Source organism: Petromyzon marinus, chromosome 50, assembly GCF_048934315.1.
Source record: "Petromyzon marinus isolate PM22_M1 ecotype Great Lakes invasive population chromosome 50, UKy_Petmar_22M1.pri1.0, whole genome shotgun sequence".
Classification (NCBI taxonomy): domain Eukaryota; kingdom Metazoa; phylum Chordata; class Hyperoartia; order Petromyzontiformes; family Petromyzontidae; genus Petromyzon; species Petromyzon marinus.
In genome coordinates this window covers 3,515,703-3,534,140 of record NC_133716.1, presented here as the reverse complement: position 1 = coordinate 3,534,140, position 18,438 = coordinate 3,515,703, and the positions used below count along the sequence as shown (strand labels likewise).

Sequence of the window (18,438 nt, the reverse complement as noted above, 5' to 3'; positions counted from 1 at the left end):
ACATACCGTGATAACGAGATGTTTTTTTACACCACGAAAAACTACGATTCACTTACCTACTGTATGTGGATTTGGTCAAGAATCTGTGAAATCCATGATAGAGGCTTTTTGGGTTAGATAGCGTAAATTTATAAATGTGTCGTTAAAACCTGCCACCACCCGACACAGCCAACTAGTAAGGGTTGTCACGTAAACAGAACGTGCTAATTCGTGACTAGTACAGCACACCGGTGTGTTGGAGAGCCAAGCCACAACATTTACAATCTGAGTACGACGTTTCGCCAGTAATTACAACTAGCTTCATCAGGCGACAGCCATATTTGTGAAGTGCACAAATCTGTCTGTGTCAGGTGGTTGCGGGTTTAACTACAAATTTATATATTTACGCTATTTAACAATAAAAAACTCTATCATGGATGATATTGGTCGCGAAAGCCTACGTGTTAATCTGTGCAATGTTTCAACTTGGTTTTTTTCACGTACATTTATCGATTTTCTTAGGAAGCCTAAACGCCGTGGAGGAACTCACTTTTGATTAACGTCGACCGCGAAGCGGATGGCACGCACGTCATGCTGACAGTGACGCACCCGCAGCGATAACCAGCGCGGACGCTGGGCAAAAATTCGAACCGCGGAAAATCTGCAAGGATCCGAGGACGTCTGCTTAGCTCCGAAGCTCGCGTGATGATAGCGCGCGCGAGCCACCTGTCCCTAGGCGAAACATTTTAAAGAAAGTATCTTTACATTCCGCGCATGGCTACGTACGGTGCGAAAGAAGTTCAACATACATATATAGCTGATTATTATATATATTTTAAGACGCGGAGAGAGAGAGAGAGAGACTAGCTATGAATCGTGGTTGTGTCATAACACGCGGCCCTTAGTCGCCATCAATTTTCCGACATCAAATCGGCTGGCGTTCGTGAGTCTGTACTCGGGCACAGTGGAAAGTTGTAGAATCGCTGGGCCCTCGCTTTGCCAGAGTCTGTCGGTCAGAGTGGAACGTCGTTTATTCCGACGCCTTTCCGCACGTCCAATCGAGGCTCGTAAACATTGTACACATGTGTTCAATGCTGGATTTATTGCTTTAGCAACGGGCCAAATGCAGTCTTCTCCGACGAATTATTTTTAAAAGGAGGTTGGGAACAAAAAATAACAAGACTACTTGGCGAGTGTTACAGTAATTTTACACTTCATCATCATCATCAGCCATGCTCTATCCACCGCTGAATAAAAGCCATAAATAAAAAAAATCGTGTATACACGCGTCATTACGCCTTTGCTATGCTCGTGTCAAGTGACATCCTAGCACAACCCTGCAAACGAGATGTTCCACCCCGAGGGATTTTCAAGGTTTACAAAAAATGTGAAACAATTCTTTAAATAAAACGAGGAACTACGTCTTCCTGCTCTACCCGGGATGCGCGCTTCCCACTGATTATCTGCAGCGTCGGGAGATGCGGTTTGCGCTTTGGATGCCGTCAACATTTTAATCCGCTTTGAGGCTTTCGTGACTGCAGGAATCCATACTCTTTGGGTCTTTCGGTAAAGTCATGTGGGTATAAATAAAATAAAATCACGACGTTTCGATTGCAACACAAGCAATCATCATCAGGTGGGAAAACCACAGCAAGATTTTTTTGCTGTGGTTTTCCCACCTGATGATGATTGCTTGTGCTGCAATCGAAACGTCGTGATTTTTTAAAAATTGTATTTCTAACTACGCGTGACTTGACCGAAAGAACCAACGAGTATTTTAATCCGCTTTGAACATCTCACGGCAAATACAACAGAGCTGTAGCCTGCAGTTTCAGCAGCCTCTCATCCTCATCGGTCATGATTAATCCACTGCTGGATGGAAGTACCCCAAGCCGCCGCTGCCGCCATCTCTCACGGACCTGAGAGATGCCACGATCCGTTCAGCTCCTCCTGCGCACCGGCTGATTCCATTGCTCCATCTCCGCGGTGGGATGCACCCTCGCTGGCTCCCACTGCTGTGAGATTTCCAAATGTTGTGTATGTCTCGCGACGCGACGCCAATTGCGCGATCTGGATACAATTGGGGCAAAATGTAAACACATTAATATTAATACGATAATAATAATAATCAAAAACACACACAACGTGTATATGCTTAAAGAGACATTTGGGTTACCCCGGATTCTCCGGTTTGCTCCCATGTCGATATAAAACCCGCACAATGTAGCTGGTATCGGCCCAACGCATGCCAGTGCATGCAATAAACATCGTCTTCAAATTAACTCAATTGGCATTCACTCAGCAGCAGTAGCAGCAGCAACTTCGCCCCTTACTGCGGAACCAGAAAACCCACCAAACTTGGCAAGGGGACCCCCTTTGAAGAAGAAGAGTCTCGGGACTCAGCTGAGGATCTGGCTGGGTTAAACAACAGCATCGTGACGACGAAAGAGTGGACGAGGTTTGTTGGAATCCGCTCCTTCGCCGGGGGTTCCTCGAACGCGTGGCGTTCCGATGATGCGAGACGACGCCTCTCCTCGTCAGCTCCTCGGCCACGCGGAGTAGCGCTCCGCGTGTTTATTTGACATGGCCAGACTTACCTCCCCCCTCTCTCCCCGCCCCCCCCCCCCGGGACGCGGGTTATTCACCTCTCACGGGAATTTATTGCCAAGAAATTCCACTGGCGCGCCTGGAAAATAAAATGGAAGGAGGGATGGAAATCGTGGGGCGTTTGCGCGGTGCCCCGGGTCGCGGCGGCCCCGCAGGGAGCGATCCGTGGGCCGCTTGGGGCGCAGCGCCGAAGTCCGCAGTGAGAAGCCAGCGGCTCTTCTTCTTCATCAACCGGCACGCATACGCCGAGAAGACGTCCAGCACAGAGATGGAATGAATATGCGATGGAGGCGCACTCCAGTGCCGGTGCTGGGTGGATTGGGGCATCGCGAAGACCGTTGAGAGTTGGCCGGTGGGGGTTTTGGGGGGAGGACTTCATCCAGCGAAGGGCTGCTCATGGTTGACGACGATGACAACGACGATGATCACGACGATGATGACGACGATGATGATGACGATGATGACGACGACGACGATGATGATAATGACGATGATGACGACGATGATGATGACGATGATGGCGACGATGATAGCGATGATGCCGATGATGATAGCGTTGATGGAGACGATGAATATGAGGATGATAGCGATGATGCCGATGATGATGATGATGATGACGATGATGGCGATGACGATGTGCGGAGTAGAGCGTTTCGGAAGCTCGCTGTGGGATTTCGTGCCTTCCGGTGAGGAGCGGATGGCAGCGCCAGGCACCGCAGATGCCGCCCGCTTAACCAACGTTGTGGGCCCGGCGGCATCGCGTTCGCCGCTTGTTGTAGCAGGTCTTCACGGTTCGAATCCGGCAGGGTCGCCCTGGTTAATACCGCGGTGATGCGTATTAACGGTGAACATGCCACCGCGCGCCACGTGCTTCACTCCCAGCGGACGTCGAGGACCCCGTGACGAATAGGCCACCGCGTGCTGACGTCACGGTGCAAATGTAAAATAAAATAAAAGAACCCCCAGCTCAACTGGGATCGTACGTAGCGGCATGGCTGGCCACCGACAGACGTACGCATCTGTCTGTAACACATCACGGAGCCACGTGGCCCAAGTTTAACCAAAGATTGATTATGCAACTCCGCTCCCGACTGGCAGACGATGTCCGCCTCCCGCGGAGCACGCAGCGCCTTGGTGTTGCCGTCGGATGAAGAAGAACACCAACAGTAGCCCGCGCGGTCTGTAGGTCAAAGGGTCAGCTCCGAGTGCGCTGCGCACGCCGATCGCAGCCGCCGCGCGGGGCGCATTTGTGAATTTATTTTCCAGCGCTTCCCCATGGCGAGAGAACCCCCCCCTACTCCCCCAACAAGACAAAGATCCCCCGTATATCCTCAACAGACTGTTGGGGCAAGTGCTGTTAGCGAGTAGCAGCGCCTATGCGTGGACGGGCGGCGGGGTGGCCAGCACTTCGCCCGGCCGCATTTGTCTTCCCAGCGGCGATGTTTACGCCTCGCACCAGGTACTCATTTGATAGCTGAGTCGACTTACCGGAGGCCCATGGACCGGTTTAGGTAATTGTCACCGGCGTGGGCCGTGAGCTGGGATCGAACCCGGGTGGCTGGGTTCGTGTCGCAGCGCGCTCACCTCTTGCCGACAATCGCTCCCCACATTCACACGCGCGAGCGGCCGTTTTTTGTTAACATATGTGTTTACATTAAAAAATAATGTATATGTGTGTGTATGTGTGTAATGTGAGGGGCGGTCGTGTAGCGGTTAGCGCGCTGCGCTATGAACCTGGCGACTCTGGTTCATATTCCAGCTCACGGCCAACACCAGTGACGATTATCTGAACCGGTCGCGGGCCTCCCCTAGGTCGACTCAGCCTCAAATGAGTACCTGGTGCGATGTGTAAATAACGTCAGTAGGGAGACAAAGGCGGCCGGGCGTGGTGTTGGCTACCCACCCCCTCGTGTGCCGTGCCGGCCTTCATAGGTGCTCGCTAACAGCCCTTGCTCCTACAGTCTGTTAAGGCTAAATGGGGGATCTTTGTCTTCGTGTGTATGCGTGTGTGTATGTGTTCAGTGTATGTGTGTGTGTAATGTGTGTATGTACGTGTAATGTTTATTTGCGTAAGGCCCGCCCAGGGTCAGCCTTTGAAGAGTCGTTTTCCTCGCAGTCCTAGGTACACGGAGGTCAGCGAACCACAACAGCAACAACAAAAAACCCCTCTCGCGAGTACATCTCCTGCCCATATATCGTACCGGGTAACTGCTCGCACATGTGGCCCCGAGGGGACAGCGGAAAGTCTGACCGCAGACCCCAGTCAGTGTTCACTGCTGCAGGCAAAGGCGCAGCTCCAGCAAGTGCTCGCTGGAGCCACTGCTGGCGGAAGGGTGCCCACCGCTGTGAGAGCTCCTCTCTGGTGGCTACTTTGGACTTCTTCGAGTCGGGGGCCAGACGTCGTGGGGGATCTTGAGAGCCCACACAATGATATTGACAAATGTGTTTCTAAGTAGAATTGCTCTTGCGAGATTAAGGCGTGATTACGCGTCGTATTTTATTTCACGAAATCATTAGGAGAGTGCTGAAGGCACTCTCGCCCCCCTTCCCTCCCCTCCCCGTCCCCTCTCTCTCTCTCTCTCAATAATATTTGGCTCGAAATCGCGAAGGCTGCAGTAACGTCGCTTTAACAAAACGCAACCACGTGTGGCACACACCGCACCGTCTCGAGCGATGAGGCGAGAGCGCGGCTCTCGCTTCCACGTCGTGGCTCTACGATCACCGAGTCACCGATTCTCGTCGTGCCACGTGCCGAGTCAGCGTCACCGCTCTAACGAGTCGAAAGGAAGATGGCCTCGTCTCCGCTGAGCACTTCCTGAGCCAGTCGTAGGAAATTCCACATTCCTGTGGCGGTGGGTGGGCAGGGCAGAGTTTTGGGCAGGGGGGCGGGGTGCCCATCCGAAGTCGACCCAGGCGCGATCCCGGGGGCGACCCCAGGCACGACCCCGGGCGTCGTCCTCCGCGAGGTGGGACGCGTTCCGGAGTCTCAGCGGGCGGAAGGGAACTCGCCCGTAGGTCCTGGCAACTTGCAGACACGGAATCCAACCGCCTTCTCGAGTGTGTTGAGTTGAAGGTTCTCGCCCGATCACCAAAGACTCACACGCACACACACACACACACGCACAAATAAATATCCCCGACAATTTATTTGGGGGTCTGAATTACATTTTTTAAAATAAATTCCAGATTTGTGAATTCCAACCATCGGTTCGAGTCACGTGACGAGCATTACTCATGGTGGCAGGGCGTGCGGAGAAGTGCTGCCCCCCCCCCCACCCCCCCTATTGCGTGGACCGGAGATACCTTGAGAAGAGGCCTCAGAGGTAGCTCTGCGATATCTCCTTCCGCGGCGGCGCTCTTTCCAACACGACGTTCTCACGACCACCCCCTCCCACCCCATCACCCAGCGAGAGATCCGCACGGATTCTCCGTCTTGTGACGCCGATTGCGCAATCGTGGGGTGGGGGGAGTGGAGGCGGGGGGGGTGAAAGACAAAAGCACTGCCGTGCTGCGGGTGGAGGATGATTCAGACGTGAGCTCACCTCCTCCTCCTCCTCCTCCACCTCCTCCTCACCTCTCTCGCTCCGCTGACATCACCCTCCCATTCATCTTCCCCGTGCAGCCGAGCAAGACGCCGTTTAAAAACGCCCCCGGCACCTGCGGCGAGGCGAGGCGACCGCAGCTCCCGCCGTGCCGGGAGGGCCCACGACGACGTTCCGGGCAGGTGGCGTGAACACACGGGGGGGGGGGGGGGAGGGGGGTGCTTCCCCGCCTGTGCTCTCTTCACCACAGCCGAGCTCAACAACTACTCACCGTGGTCCATCTCAATTATCATCATCACCACCATCATCATCAACATCATCACTTACCATCATCATCATCAACATTATCACCACCATCATCATCACCACCATCATCATCATCAACATCATCACTTACCATCATCATCAACATCATCACTTACCATCATCATCAACATCATCACCACCATCATCATCACCACCATCATCATCATCAACATCATCACTTACCATCATCATCAACATCATCACTTACCATCATCATTAACATCACCACCATCATCATCATCACCACCATCATCATCAACATCATCACTTACCATCATCATCATCAACATCATCACTTACCATCATCATCACCTACCATCACCACCACCATCAACATCATCACCATCATCACCACCATCATCATCATCACCATAATCATCATCACCACCATCATCATGACCACCATCATCATCACCACCATCATCATCACCACCACCATCATCACCATCATCACCACCATCATCACTATCATCACCGCCATCACCACCACCATCATCATCATCATCACCATCATCACCACCATCATCACCACCATCATCATCATCACCATCATCACCATCATCACCACCATGATCATCACCATCATCACCACCATCACCACCATCATCATCACCACCATCATCACTATCATCGTCACCACCATCATCAACATCATCACTTACCATCATCATCACCTACCATCATCATCACCATCATCATCATCAACATCACCACCATCATCATCACCACCATCATCATCACCACCACCATTATCACCATCATCACCACCATCATCACTATCATCACCACCATCACCACCATCATCATCATCATCACCATAATCACCACCATGATCACCACCATGATCACCACCATCATCACCATCATCATCACCACCATCATCATCACAACCATCATCATCACCACCCTCATCATCATCACCACCACCATCATCATCACCATCATCACCACCATCATCATCGCCATCATCACCACCATCATCACCACTGCCACCGCCAGCCATGGGCAATCCACTGCTGGATGAAAGCTTCCCCGACCCGTCGCCTCCCGAACACGTTCCACTCCTTGGCTGCCGCTCCGTTATTACTCTTCACCGGTCGGCCGTTCTCAGACTTCGGTGGAAATGAGCGACAGCTGCTGCTGGCAGTGGTGCACTTGCAGAGACGGCAATACAATCCGAATGTTTCGTGAGACTGCAAGGAGCTATGAAACTCGTTTTGTCCAGCATAGACGGGTCAACAAAAACAAATATTATTAGGCGACGTTTCGTGGCAATGGCCCTTGACGGCAGAGAGATGGAAGGTATGTCTTCCTGTCGCTGCCGTGAAGAAGGGCCGTTTCCTGAAACGTCGCCTATTATATGTATATATATGTTTAGCGCGGCACATTTTAATATGGCTGTTAACCGCTGAAAAAAATTCGACTTATTAAAAAAAAGTCAGTGTTTAAAAAAAAAGAGGCCTCGCGTTTCATGTCCTGAAATTCAACCTTAAAGATGTTTTCTTTTTTCAATAATTTATCCCAGTCAACGGAAACTATTTCTGTAAAATTCCTGCGAATCAAATGTCAAAAAACTACGACTGGTGAATGTGGTTCAGAATTCGTTTAATTTGTATTTATTAACAACGCCTAAACAGCACGACTCCAATTACTTACTCCATTGCACTTTGCATCAATTTGCGTAACCGTACAGTATACAATCATTGACTTGATCTGGGACCTCTCACTTGCACTCTTACACATTGAGAGTGTCTCTGCTGCACCCCTAAAAGTGTTCAAATGTTTACGCTGACGGACAGCCCCGGGAATTGAGATGGCAAGCGAAATGGGAAACCACTTTTGAACAAAAGTGGAACAGCATTGCGGGACAGAGGGCCACGGCTACGTTGAGGTTACGCGAGACATTGGCTACAGCTGCGCGATTGATTTTATTATTAGTAGTAGTATTGTGAATGTCTATCCGTGCGCGAAAGTCTCACTGAGTCTCAAGACTTACATATATATATTTTTTCAGGAGGTTCTTGGCACATTTGTCGCAGTAGCGATTGGCAAAAGCTGCATCAGACCCTGGGCGTTCCAGGGTGCGAGATTTAAGAGGCGGCCGGATGGCTCGGAGCTCAGAGAGCTGAGCCAGCACCCCTGGAACCTGGCTTCGAATCCAGCCCTCAGCTGTAATTCAACTGCACATTTCAATCGCACGTGCTTTATATGTAACGCCCATCAGATAAAATGTCCTGAGGGGCTGACAGCGTGGCCCAGGTGATGTTTACCTTACGTTGGAAATGTAATCCGGTGCGAAGTAAGACGATGTCGCGATCAGATCTGCCCACGGAGAGACACCTGGGACCTCAGCTCGGACCACCTTCTGGCCTCCACCTTGTGACCTCCACCTTCTGACCTCCACCATCTGACCTTCACCATTTGACCTCCACCTTCTGACCTCCACCTTCTGACCTTCACAATCTGACCTCCACCTTCTGAACTCCACTTTTAACCTCCACCAATCTGACCTACACCATCTGATCTCTACCTTCTGATCTTCCACCATCTGACCTCCACCATTTGACCTCCACCTTCTGACATTCCACCATCTGACCTCCACCTTTTGACCTCCACCATTTGACCTCCACCATCTGACCTCCACCATCTCACTTCCACCTTCTGACCTCCACCTTCTGACCTACACCTTCCCGGGGCTACCGGCAGGGCGAGCCCCATCGCGCGCCACGCGCTAGGCCAGATTTGGGGGTCACGGAGAGAACGAGATGTAGGAGGGGGAGGAGGAGGGTGAGTTTGAGGGGTCGACTGAACTTGCTCCGCTATTTGGCGAACACCTCCGGCGAAATATCTGACCTTGGGTTTCGCGCACTTTGGGGGCCCTGTCGAAGTGCAGTACACGAACAAAGATTCCAAGCGCTTCATTTCTCACTAATTATTGTTTTTTTTGGTCGGTAGCAGACGGACGCGTGACTAGCAGTAGCCTCAGGCACGGGCGTAGCGTGCGAAAGGTATACTGGACGTGGCGTGCCGCGCCGCCAAACTCAGGCAGACGCGGCTTCAAATGAATGTCGGTTGGTTCACGAACTCTGAACGTTTGGGCAGAAGCGGAGAGAGGAATGCCTGCGGCGGGGACGCGGGGAGGGACAGCTGACGGCTCGGAAAGGCATGCGTGAGTGAGTGCCGTCTTCCGCGGCAGGGGACAGAGAGACGCGAGATCAGGCGGCAGCGTAAACGCTTAAACGTGTGGGAGGTAGCGGCGTAGCTGGAGGGGGAGGAGGGAGTAGCGGCGGAGGAGGTGGGGGTAGAGGAGGAGGTGGTGGAGGAGGAGGTGGAGGAGGTGGTGGAGGAGGAGGTGGAAGAGGTGGCGGAGGTGGTGGAGGAGGTGGAGGAGGCGGAGGAGGTGGTGGAGGAGGTGGTGGAGGTGGAGGAGGTGGTGGAGGAGGAGGTGGAGGTGGTGGAGGAGGAGGTGGAGGAGGAGGCGGAGGAGGTGGAGGAGGAGGCGGAGGAGGTGGGGGTAGAGGAGGTGGTGGAGGAGGTGGGGGTAGAGGAGGTGGTGGAGGAGGAGTTGGCGGAGGAGGTGGAGGAGGAGGCGGAGGAGGTGGTGGAGGAGGAGGCGGAGGAGTAGGCGGAGGAGGTGGAGGAGGTCGGTACGCTCGGCAAAGATCATTACCACATCGCCACCACGGGCGAAAACGCGGACAAATTCTCGGCAGTGTCAACACCTCGCTCGGATGTCCCTGTATATCGTGATGCTATGACGATATCATCGTCATTATCATCACCATCATCAGCCGTGATCAATCCACTGCTGGATGAAGCACTTCCCATGCTGCTGCCATCCCCCATGGTCCCACAATGCAACTCTAAACCTATCAGCTGCACACGAGCTGAATCCATCGCTCCATCTCCGCGCCGGACGTGTCCCCTAAGATGCGTTCCCTCCCCCAGTGGCTACCACTCGGTTTTCTTCCCCGTACAGACGAAACAGACGGAGTCGACATTTTACTTGCTGCTGCCCCGTCTTCTCCTGGCGAGACGGGTCTACTGTTCCCAATCGACGCCCACGGGAAGGGAGTTTCTCGCCTTCCCATCAGCGCGGTGATCCACCAACGCTCGATGCAGCCTCCGCAGCGCTGGGTGGTGACAGGCGGTGCGCCTCCACGTGAAATTTGATATCGCGATAATCGCCACTGCGTGAAATTTTATATCGTATCTTATCTTTAAAAAAAAAGAAGAAATAAATACATTCTTGATTTGAAGCTTTCGTGACTGCAGGAATCCATACTCTTTGGTTCTTTCGGAAAAGTCACGTAGGTAGAAAATAAAATAAATCACGACGTTTCGGGCGCAACACAAGCGTCCGCCATCAGGTGATGTTGATGACGGACGCTTGTGTTGGGCCCGAAACGTCGTGATTTATTTTATACCTACGTGACTTTACCGAAAGAACCAAAGAGTCTAAATGTATACATAATACACGCAACACGTCCGTCAATAATACCTTGCGGCCTTAAAACGAACAAAATAAAGTTGATAAGAGGCGACGTTTCGGGCAATGGCCCTTTTCCATTGCACCCGTGCAAAGAATGACATCGCGGCAGCCCTACGCTGTGCACTGCCGCGCATTTCTAAACGGATTCTCCAGAGGAGTCGTCACGCCCGCGAGGGTGAATTTTATTTAGTTTTTTTTCACATCCGTGTATATATATTGTTTTTACAAATGAGGTTACATCCGTTACCCGAGCTCACCCCGCGCGCGCCTATAAAACTCGCACTGTGCGCTGCTAGGCAAGGGATCAGAATCTTAATTTATCCTGGAGAAATCCGATGAGCTACGAAGCTCTTGTTCACGGATGTCCAGCAGGGACGGCAGGCGAGAGAGATGCTGAGCGAGGTGCTGGCCGAGAATTACGCCAAGGGACAGAAAGAGGAACACGTGGATTCAACCGCACACGCAGTCACATTGATCTTCGTCCGGCAGTGGATAGGCCGTGATGTCGACACCTGAGAATTGCATGGGGAGAAGCGTGCTGGGAGAGGCGGAAACAGCAACAGAAGTGAGCGGAGATCACGCGCAGAGTTTAGGGACTTTTGATGATGACGACTTAAAATTAAGCAGCAGGGCATGGGACGATGGCTAGCGGCAGCCGAAGGAGGGAACCCGTGGACTCGTGATGGGGAGCATTTCGTACATTCTCCAACAACAACAACGAAGACAACGAAGATCCCCCGTAAAGCCTGTTGGGCCAAGTGCTGTTAGCGAGCAGCGGCTATGAAGGCCGGCACGGCACACGAAGGGATGGATTGCCAGCACCACGCCCGGCCACCTTTGTCTCCCTAGACACTTCACCAGGTACTCAGCACCGGTTCAGAAAACCGTCGCCGGTGTTCGCCGCGAGCGGGAATCGAACTCGTGTGGCCTGGTTCGTGGCGCAGCCCATTAACCGCTACATCACCGCTCCCCACAACCGCACAAAGAAAAAATCAATCACGCACGCACACACACACACGACGACACGCACACACGACGGCACGTACACACACGCACACACACTCGCAAGCTCCACCACACTGAGAAGAACAAAGCGGTGGCCAGGATGACAACGTGCAGGAGGAAATGCACCGGCATTGAGGAGCAATTTTAATAAGGCAAAACGCTCAGCAGAGAGTGGGGTGATGGCTCTGAGCACTCGTCCCAGGCCGTGATTTCACTTCCTTTCTCAACCCTCCCTCTCTCCCCCCTCCCTTGCAGCGGGCGCCTTCAAGTGACCTCACTCCAAGCAGAGGCGCCTTCATTAGATGCGTCCATTAGGGATGTAATTCCCGGCAGATGTGTGCGCTTAATCTTACACAGCCCGTCTTCTCGCGCTCACTCTACACGCGTGCCGGATGAAGCGAGTGCGGGCCCTTATCATATGTTGTTATAAAGGGGCCCTAAATAAAACAAAAAAAACACGCAAATATTAAAACACAAATTTGGAACTTGCATAATAAAGTAATTGTATTTTTTCATTTGCCATACAGCCAGATAATACGACAAATCGCTAACCTTAAACACCCAGTCGTTCATAAACGTTGAAGGCAGTATAGTACTATAGTAATAGAGCAAGTGCAGAATTACTGAACCGGAATTGATAGCTTGAAAGCATTTAGCGCGGGGCCGTTGAAAGTGCGGGGCCTGTAGTTACATATTTAGTGGATTCGAATACTGTGCACACACAACTTCTTGGGAGGCAACACATACACTTTACCCTACATTGCGGGGATCACAAAACAAATCTCCAAAATCTTGAATAAACACAAGATCCAGGTCCGATTCAACACATTACATAACATCCGTGATCTGATTCCGTCTGTAAAATATGTGATTCCTGACATACAGTACCCTGGCGTCTACAAACTAAGTTGCCTCTGTGGTAGTAGTTACATTGGAGAAACCAAACGACATGTCTCGGACCGCATTCGTGAACACAAAGCAGACCTGAAACACGGTAGGATCAACACCTCGGCCGTGGCAGATCACTGTTATAATTCAGTAGGCTCACATGACATTGACTTCTCCAAGACAGAGGTTATTTGCAATCCATCTGGCTACCATGAGAGATTCGTTCATGAGGCTATCCACATATACAAACACAGAGACAATTTTAACCGAGAAGATGGATTCTGGCTTAGCAATCATTGGAAAGATTTGATAAACCATTTCGGGTCTTAATTGATTGATCACGCTTAAGGTGGCTTTCAGACCGCATCCATTATTTTTCGTCTCCCCCCTCCTCTTTTCTGAACATAGATGGACTCGTCCATCTGAACAAACTGTCAAATCTCTCTCCGTGGTGCTAACGTTAAAAATAACCGCCACTTTTTTCAAAATTTCTTGCTGTGGTTTTCACACCTGATGATGATTGCTTATGTTGCAGTCGAAACGTCGCGAGAATTTTATTGTTTTATATATTTTTATTTATTTTATTTTATTGTTTCCCTTCTACGTGACTTTACCGAAAGAAGCAAGAATATTAATCCCTGCAGTCACGAAAGCTTTAAATCAAAATGTAGCTACTTGTGCTACTAGGATCATCCGGCACTGGTGCGGGCACCTTTTGTCAAATCGACTGTTGGGTGACGGCCTCCGCAGCCGCGTCCATGTGGGCCGCGGGGGTCGTTTGACCATACTTCACCGCGCTGGTCGTTTGACCATACTTCACCGCGCTGGTCGGCCGGGGAGCGTAGACGTGGGAACATAGGAGTACGGTACAACGGCGGTGTTCGCCGCACTGCAGCCTGTGGGCCCACACGTGGGTTGAGAACGACGAGCGTGGGGGAGTGGGTTCATTGCTGCCGAAGATAAGGGACGCATTTGTGGAAATGACGCATTCCTCTAACAAGGATGAGTCCAGCCACAATCATAGATTTTAAACTAATTGGACCAGTCTCACTCGGCTTGTTTTACCGAACAAAGTGGGAAGATGACGATGACCACGATGATGACGATCACGATGATGATGATGATGACAACGATGATGACACGATGATGATGACAACGATCATGACACGATAATGATCACGATGATGATGATGACAACGATGATGACACGATGATGATGACAACGTTGATGACACGATGATGATCACGATGATAATGACAACGATGATGACACGATGATGATCACGATGATGGTGATGATGATGATGATGATAACGATGATGATGATGACACGATCATGATGATCACGATGATGATGACAACGATGATGACACAATGATGATGACAACGATGATGACACGATAATGATCACGATGATGATGATGACGAAAACGATGATGACACGATGATGATGACAACGATGATGACACGATGATCACGATATGATGATGATCATGATGATAATGACAACGATGATGACACGATGATGATGATGATGATGACAACGATGATGACACGATGATCATGATGATGATGACAACGATGATGACACGATAATGATCACGATGGTGATGATGACGAAAACGATGATTACACGATGATGATGATAATGATGACAACGATGATGACATGATGATGATCACGATATGATGATGATCATGATGATAATGACAACGATGATGATACGATGATGATGTTGATGATGATGACAACGATGATGATCACGATGATGATCACGATGATGATGATGACAACGATGATGATAACAACGATGATGACACGACGATGATGATGATAATAACAATGGCGATGATGACGATGAAGTGGCCGAGTCAACTCTCATCTCACGCCCTCAGCACTGCGGAGCCCCACAGCCCTGACCTAAAGTCCCAACCAAGCCACAGAGGTCGGGGCAGCGACGGCGTCTCGAGGGCAGCGTGGGGGGCGCGATGGGTGGGGGGGGGGGGGGGGTTACGGGCAGGTGCCGCGGGTCCCTGCCGGAGGCCTCGGTGCGTAACGGGAGAGGGCGACCCCAGCACCTCCCCCCCCGTGGTCCCTCGTGAAACGGGAGACGGCGTCGATTGACGCGGATGGGCAGAGCTGCGGAGTGAACGGGCGGGGCGCGTCCACGGATGATGGATGAGTTGATGCACGGGTGGATGGAAAGTTTGTATTGGTTTGACGGTGGGATGGATGGGTGATGGATGAGTGGGTGTGTCGGTGGGTGGGTGGATGGGCAGATGGGTGGTGGGTGTGGGAGATGAGTTGGTGGATGGGCAGGTGAGAGTATGCGGCGAGGGGGGGGGGATTTGGTAGATGGATAGCGGGTGAATTCATTAAGTAATTAATTAATATAATTAATTCATGCGTGGGTGGATATATGAACGAATCTGTGGTTGGATGCTTGAGTGGGTGAGCCTGTGGATGAATTAATGAGCGGGTGGGTGGGTTGACAGATGGATGCTTGAGTAGGTGGAGGAAAATATACGTTAGTGCATGGGTGGGTGCATAGATGAATGAATGGGTGGATGAATGAATAGATTAATGCCTGGTAGAATGTTGCATAGCTTGGCAGTGGTGCGAATGAATGTAAGGATGGCTCGACTCACAGTAGGATATAAAACCACCACGCAGTCGTCGATGTATATTTATACGCATATAATATAAAAGGCATTGCATGTGGCTATGCACAAGTTTGCAGATAGCCAGCAGCTTGGGCAAGATGCAGTCCAGATGGAGTTGTCTTGGCATCAGCATCTCTCTGGTGGAAAGATTTGGCAGCTGAAAGCGCCAAGGTCTGGCTCCGTCGTAAGTGGCTCTGCATGTGTCAAGACATACACACACACACATGTAAACACACACACATGTAAACACACACACACATGTAAACACACATGTAAACACACACACATGTAAACACACACACATGTAAACACACACACATGTAAACACACACACACACATGTAAACACACACACATGTAAACACACACACATGTAAACACACACACATGTAAACGCACACACATGTAAACACACACATGTAAACACACACACATGTAAACACACACACATGTAAACACACACACATGTAAACACACACACACATGTAAACACACACATGCACACGAGTAAATACACACACGAGTAAATGCAACAAAGACAAAGATCAACCGCATAGCCTTCGCAGACTGTTGGGGCAAGTGCTGTTAGCGAGTACCTATAAGGGCTGGCACGGCACACGAGGGGGTAGATGGCCAGCACCATGTTTAAATACACACACACACGTGTAAACAGACACACATGTGTAAACACACACACACCGGTGTTAATATAGGCGCGTGTGTTGATACATGTGTAACACACACACACGTGTCAATACACACACTCACACCAGTGTTAATACAGACACACAGATGTGTTGATACATACGTGTTAACACACACGCACACGTGTCAACACACACGCACACGTGTCAACACACACGCACACCAATGTTAATACAGACACACAGATGTGTTGATACACACGTGTTAACACACACGCACACGTGTTAACACACACGCACACGTGTCAACACACACGCACACGTGTGTTAACACACACACAAGTGTGCGTGTGCATTGACACTCGTGTACATATAGAGCCACAACCACAGCGATAGGTATACTGGATGCGGTGTGCCGGGTGCGTAAATGTGTTTCCCGTCGCTCGTAAAACAGGAGTAGGTGGCACGCGACCAGCAGTCACCGCAGCCACGGCGAGGCGAGGCATACTGGACGTGGTGTGCCGCTCGCCCGAGCCGAACGCTCGTGAAGTTCAACCCACCCCTCCCCCCCCCCGTGTCGCCACCACCCCACCCCCCCCCCACCCCCACCACCACCACCTCGGGTCACCTGGACGTCTGTGACGAAAGAGCTTGGCAGCTCATCGGATTCCTCCTGCGTGAATGAATATTCTCACTCTGGGCCACTCCGCTACTGGATGAGGCGCCTCTTCCCCGCGGCCGTGGCCTCGTGCCAGACGCGTGCGTCTGCAGAGGGCACCGGCCTCCTCCATGCGAGTCAAGTCACGCCAGTACGTCCATCCACGTGTGTGTGTCTAATAATAATAATAGCGCATTCATTTACAGTGAGGGAAAAAAGTATTTGATCCCCTGCTGATTATGTACGTTTGCCCACTGACAAAGAAATGATCAGTCTATATTTTTAATGGTAGGTATATTTGAACAGTAAGAGACAGAATAACAACAAAAAAATCCAGAAAAACGCATGTCAAAAATTGTATAAATTGATTTGCATTTTAATGAGGTAAATAAGTATTTGACCCCCTCTCAATCAGAAAGATTTCTGTCTCCCAGGTGTCTTTTATACAGGTAATGAGCTAAGATTAGGAGCACACTCTTAAAGGGAGTGCTCCTAATCTCAGCTTGTTACCTGTATAAAAGACACCTGTCCACAGAAGCAATCAATCAGATTCCAAACTCTCCACCGTGGCCAAGACCAAAGAGCTCTCCAAGGATGTCAGGGACAAGATTGTAGACCTACACAAGGCTGGAATGGGCTACAAGACCATTGCCAAGCAGCTTGGTGAGAAGGTGACAACAGTTGGTGCGATTATTCGCAAATGGAAGAAACACAAATGAACTGTCAATCTCCCTCGGCCTGGGGCTCCATGCAAGATCTCACCTCGTGGAGTTGCAATGATCATGAGAACGGTGAGGAATCAGCCCAGAACTACACGGGAGGATCTTGTCAATGATCTCAAGGCAGCTGGGACCATAGTCACCAAGAAAACAATTGGTAACACACTATGCCGTGAAGGACTGAAATCCTGCAGCGCCCGCAAGGTCCCCCTGCTCAAGAAAGCACATATTCATGCCCGTCTGAAGTTTGGCAATGAACATCTGAATGATTCAGAGGACAACTGGGTGAAAGTGTTGTGGTCAGATGAGACCACAATGGAGCTCTTTGGCATCAACTCAACTCGCCGTATTTTGAGGAGGAGGAATGCTGCCTATGACCTCAAGAACAACATCCCCACCGTCAAACATGGAGGTGGAAACATTATGCTTTGTGGGTGTTTTTCTGCTCAGGGGACAGGACAACTTCACCGCATCAAAGGGACGATGAACGGGACCATGTACCGTCAAGTCTTGGGTGAGAACCTCCTTACCTCAGCCAGGGCATTGAAAATGGGTCGTGGATGGGTATTCCAGCATGACAATGACCCAAAACACACGGCCAAGGCAACAAAGGAGTGGCTCAAGAAGAAGCACATTAAGGTCCTGGAGTGGCCTAGCCAGTCTCCAGACCTTAATCCCATAGAAAATCTGTGGAGGGAGCTGAAGGTTCGAGTTGCCAAACATCAGCATCGAAACCTTAATGACTTGGAGAAGATCTGCAAAGAGGAGTGGGACAAAATCCCTCCTGAGATGTGTGCAAACCTGGTGGCCAACTACAAGAAACGTCTGACCTCTGTGATTGCCAACAAGGGTTTTGCCACCAAGTACTAAGTCATGTTTTGCAGAGGGGTCAAATACTTATTTCCCTCATTAAAATGCAAATCAATTTATAACATT

At 50.7% G+C, this 18,438-nt stretch overlaps 1 long non-coding RNA gene across 1 annotated transcript; it reads right to left on the bottom strand.

Moving 5' to 3' along the window:
* Positions 1-12,040: 12,040 nt before the first annotated feature.
* Positions 12,041-16,685, bottom strand: LOC116953186 (uncharacterized). The gene is made up of 2 exons (XR_004404551.2): positions 13,532-16,685; positions 12,041-12,368 (listed from the first exon to the last, which is right to left on the bottom strand). It is a non-coding gene; the product is annotated as an uncharacterized LOC116953186 (long non-coding RNA).
* Positions 16,686-18,438: the final 1,753 nt, after the last annotated feature.